Genomic DNA, 5,600 nt, shown 5'->3' with positions numbered 1-5,600 from the left:
TATTGCGTCGACAATAAAATTCTACTAAATCCCTCTAAAGCATCGCTGGGGCTACTGGAGTCCTTCCCTAAGTCATTACGGATGATACTATTGAAGAATCCAAGAAAATTCGACCCGGACCCCCGGCACCTAAAAATATTATGGGCTAACACACACAAAAAACCGACAAAATTACCTAATTCCTATTGCGTCGCCAATAAAATGCTCCTAAACCCCTCTAAAGAGCCATTGGGGCTACTTAAGTCGTTCCCTAGGTCATTAAGGATGCTACTATGGAAGAATAAGAGAAACTTCAACCCGGACCCCCGACACCTAAAAAATCTGTGGGCTAACTTACACGAAGAACTGGTAAAATCGCCTAATTGTTATTTTGTTGCCAATAAAATTCTTCTAAACCCCTCTAAAGCATTGATGGGGCTACTGGAGTCGTTCCCCAGGTAGTTACGGACGCTACTATAGAAGAATCCATGAAAATTCGACCTGGAACCTCGGCACCTAAAAAATCCGTGGGTTGTACAAAGAACTGGCAAAATCGCCTAATTCCTATTTTGTTGCCAATAAAATGCTCCTAAACCCTTCTAAAGCGCCGTTGAGGCTACTGGAATCGTTCCCTAGGTCGTTACGGAGGCTAGTATGGAAGAATCCAAGAATATTCGACCCGGACCCCCAGCACCTAAAAAATTCGTGGGTTAACATACACGAAAAACTAGGAAAATTACTTAATTTCTATTGTGTCACCAATAAAATGCTCCTAAACCCCTATAAATCGCCGTTGGGGATACTCGAGTCGTTCCCTAGGTCGTTACGGACGCTGCTATGGAAGAATCCAAGAAAATTCGACCCAGATCCCCGGTATCTAAAAAATCTGTGGGCTAACACATATGAAAAACAGGCAAAATAGCCTATTTCCTATTGTGTCGCCAATAAAATTCTCCTAAACCCCTCTAAAGTATCGTCGGGGTTACTGAAGTTGTTCCATAGGTCGTTACGGACCCCCGGCACCAAAAATATCTGTGGGCTAACACATATGAAAAACTGGCAAAATTGCTGAATTCCTATTGCGTCGCCAATAAAATGCTCCTAAACCCCTCTAAAGCGCCACTGGGCTACTTAAGTCGTTCCCTAGGTCATTACGGATGCTACTATGGAAGAATCAGAGAAACTTCGACCCGGACCCCCGGCACCTAAAAAATCTGTGGGCTAACTTACACGAAGAACTGGTAAAATCGCCTAGTTGTTATTTTGTTGCCAATAAAATTCTTCTAAACCCCTCTAAAGCGTCGCCGGGGCTACTAGAGTCGTTACCCAGGTAGTTACGGACGGTACTATGGAAGAATCCAAGAAAATTTGACCTATACCTCCGGCAGCTAAAAAATGTGTTGGCTAACACATACGAATAACTGACAAAATTGCCTAATTTCTATTTTGTTGCCAATAAAATGCTCCTAAACCCTTTTAAAGCGCCGCTGTGGCTAGTGGAGTCGTTCCCTAGGTCGTTACGGACGCTACTATGGAAGAATCTAAGAAAATTCGACCCGGACCCCCGGCACATAAAACATTCGTGGGCTAACACACACGAAGAACTGCCAAAATTGCCTAATTCCTATTTTGTTGCCAATAAAATGCTCCTAAACCCTTCTAAAGCGCCATCGGGGCTACTGGAATCGTTACCTAGGTCATTACAGATGCTAATATTGAAGAATCCAAGAAAATTCGACCCGGACCCCCAACACCTAAAAAATCCGTGGGTTAACACACACAAAAAACTAGAAAAATTGCTTAATTTCTATTGTGTCACCAATAAAATGCTCCTAAACCTCTCTAAATCGCTGTCGGGGCTACTGGCGTTGTTCCCTAGGTCGTTACGGACGCTACTATGGAAGAATCCAAGAAAATTTGACCCAGATCCCCGGTATCTAAAAAATCTGTGGGCTAACACATACGAAAAATAGGCAAAATAGCCTATTTCCTATTGTGTCGCCAATAAAATTCTCCTAAACTCCTCTAAAGCATCGTCGGGGTTACTGCAGTCGTTCCATAGGTCGTTACGGACCCCCGACATCAAAAAAATCTGTGGGCTAACACATATGAAAACTGGCAAAATTGCTAAATTCCTATTACGTCGCTAATAAAATGCTCCTAAATCCTTCTAAAGCACCGCCGGGGCTACTAGAGTCGATCCCCAGGTCGTTACGGACGCTACTACAAAATAATCCAAGAAAATTGGACCAGGACCCCCACACCTAAAAAATTTGTGGCCTAACAGACATGAAAAACTGGCAAAATGGCCTATTCTTATTGCGTCGCCAATAAAATGTTCCTAAACCCCTATAATGCACCTACGGGGCTACTGAAGTCGTTCTCTAGGTCGTTACGGATGCTACCATGTAAGAATCCAAAAAAATTCCACCCGGACTTCCAACAACTAAAAAATTCGTGGGCTAACAAACACGAAAAACTGGCAAAATCACATAATTCTTATTGCGTCGCTAATAAAATACTCCTAAACCCCTCTAAAGCGCCGTCGAGGCTACTGGAGTCGTTCCCTAAGTCATTACGGATGCTACTATGGAAGAATGCAAGAAAATTTGACCCAGACCCCCAGCACCTAAAAAATCTGTGGGCTAACACTTACGAAAAACTGGAAAAATAGCCTAATTCCTATTGCGTCGCCAATAAAATGCTTCTAAACCCTTCAAAAGCGTCGCCAGGGTTACTAGAGTCGATCCCCAGGTCGTTATACATGCTAATATAAAATAATCCAAGAAAATTTGACCCAAATCCCCGGCACCTAAATTATCTGTGGGCTAACATATACGAAAAACTAGCAAAATAGCCTAATTCATATTGCGTCGCCAATAAAATACTTCTAAACCCCTGTAAAGCACCGCCGGGGCTACTAGAGTTGTTCCCTAGGTCGTTACGGATGGAAGAAATCCAAGAAAATTCAACCCATACCCCCGGCACCTATAAAATCTGTGGGCTAACACAGATGAAAAATTAGCAAAATAGCCTAATTCCTATTGCGTCGCTAATAAAATGCTTTTAAACTCTTCTAAAGCGCCTCTAGGGCTACTGAGTTGTTCCCTAGGTCAATAGGGATGCTACTAAGGAAGAATACAAGAAAATTCGACCCAGACCCTGACACCTAAAAAATTTGTGGGCTAACACAAAACAAATATTGGCAAAATAGCCTAATTTCTATTGCGTCACCAATAAAATGTTTCTAGACCCTTCTAAAGCGTCGCCAGGGCTACTGGAGTCGTTCTCTAGGTTAATACGGATGCTACTATGGAAGAATCCAAGAAAAATTGACCGGGACCCCGGCACCTAAAAAGTCCGTGGGCTAACAGATACAAAAAACCAGCAAAATTGCCTAATTCCTATTACGTCTCCAATAAAATATTCTTAAACCCCTCTAAAGTGCCACCGAGGCTACTAGAGTCATTCCCTAGGTCATTACGGATGCTACTATAGAAGAATCCAAGAAAATTCGACCTGGACCCCCGGCACATAAAAAATCTGTAGGTTAACATACATGAAAAACTGAGAAAATCGCCTAATTTCTAATGCGTCGATAATAAAATGCTCCTAAACCCCTCTAAAGCGTCACCGGGGCTACTGGAGTTGTTCCCTATGTCGTTACGGACGCTACTATTGAAGAATCCGAGAAAATTCGACCCAGACCCCTGGCACCTTAAAATATTTATGGGCAAACACACTCGAAAAACTGGGAAAATTACCTTATTCCTATTGTGTCACCAATAAAATATTCCTAAACTCTTCTAAAGCACCGCTGGGGCTACTGGAGTCGTTCCCTAGGTCGTTACAGACGCTATTATGGAAGAATCTAAGAAAATTCGACCCGGATCCCCGACACCTAAAAAATTCATGGGCTAACACATATGAAGAACTGGCAAAATCTCCTAATTCCTATTTCATTGCCAATAAAATGCTCCTAAACCTTTTTAAAGCGCTGTCAGGGCTACTAGAGTCGTTACGCAGGTAGTTACAGTCGCTACTATAGAATAATCCAAGAAAATTCGACCCGTACCTCTGGCACCTAAAAAATCTGTGGGCTAACACATACGAAGAACTGACAAAATTGCCTAATTCCTCTTTTGTTGTCAAAAAATGCTCTTAAACCCTTTTAAAGCGCTGCCGGGGCTACTGGAGTTGTTTCCTATGTAGTTATGGATGCTACTATGATAGAATCCAAGAAAATTTGATCCGGACTCCCGGCACCTAAAAAATCTGTGGGCTAACACACACGAATAACTGACAAAATTGCCTAATTCCTATTTTATTGCCAATAAAATGCTCTTAAACCCTTTTAAAGCACCGTCGGGGTTACTAGAACTGTTCCCTAGGTCGTTATAGATGCTACTATGGAAGAATCCAAGAAAAATCGACCCGGACCCTCGGCACCTAAAAAATCCGTGGGCTAACAAACACGAAAAACTAGCAAAATCACATAATTCTTATTGCGTTGCCAATAAAATACTCCTAAACCCCTCTAAAGCGCCATCGAGGCTACTGGAGTCGTTCCCTAGGTCGTTACGGATGCTACTATGGAAGAATCCAAGAAAATTCGACCCGAATCCACGGCATCTAAAAAATCTGTGGGCTAACACATACGAAAAACTGGCAAAATAACCTAATTTCAATTGCGTCGCCAATAAAATACTCTTAAACCTCTTTAAAGAGACGTCGGGGCTACTGGTGTCGTTCCTTAGGTCATTGCGGACGCTACTATGGAAGAATCCATGAAAATTCGACTCGGACCCTCGGCACCTAAAAAATCCGTGGGTAACACACACAAAGAACTGGCAAAATCGCCTTATTCCTATTTTGTTGCCAATAAAATGCTCCTAAACCCTTCTAAAGCGCCGTTGAGGCTACTGGAATCGTTACCTAGGTCGTTACGGATGGAAGAATCTAAGAAAATTCAACCCATACCCCTGGCACCTATAAAATCTGTGGGCTAACACATACGAAAAATTGGCAAAATAGCCTAATTCCTATTGCGTCGCTAATAAAATGCTTCTAAACTCTTCTAAAGCGCCTCTAGGGCTACTGAGTCATTTCCTAGGTCAATAGGGACGCTACTAAGGAAGAATCCAAGAAAATTCGACCCAGACCCCGGCACCTAAAAATTTGTGGGCTAACACAAAAGAAATATTGGCAAAATAGCCTAATTTCTATTGCGTCACCAATAAAATGCTTCTAGACCCTTCTAAAGCGTCGCCAGGGCTACTGGAGTCGTTCCCTAGGTTAATACGGATGCTACTATGGAAGAATCCAAGAAAAATTGACCGGGACCCCGACACCTAAAAAGTCCGTGGGCTAACAGAAACAAAACACTGGCAAAATTGGCTAATTCCTATTACGTCTCCAATAAAATATTCTTAAACCCCTCTAAAGTGCCACCGAGGCTACTAGAGTCATTCCCTAGGTCATTACGGATGCTACTATAGAAGAATCCAAGAAAATTCGACCTGGACCCCCGGCACATAAAAAATCTGTAGGTTAACATACATGAAAAACTGAGAAAATCGCCTAATTTCTAATGCATCGATAATAAAATGCTCCTAAACTCC

This window comes from Solanum dulcamara, chromosome 1 (genome assembly GCF_947179165.1).
Source record: "Solanum dulcamara chromosome 1, daSolDulc1.2, whole genome shotgun sequence".
Lineage (NCBI taxonomy): Eukaryota > Viridiplantae > Streptophyta > Magnoliopsida > Solanales > Solanaceae > Solanum > Solanum dulcamara.
This window is presented reverse-complemented; position numbering follows the sequence as displayed.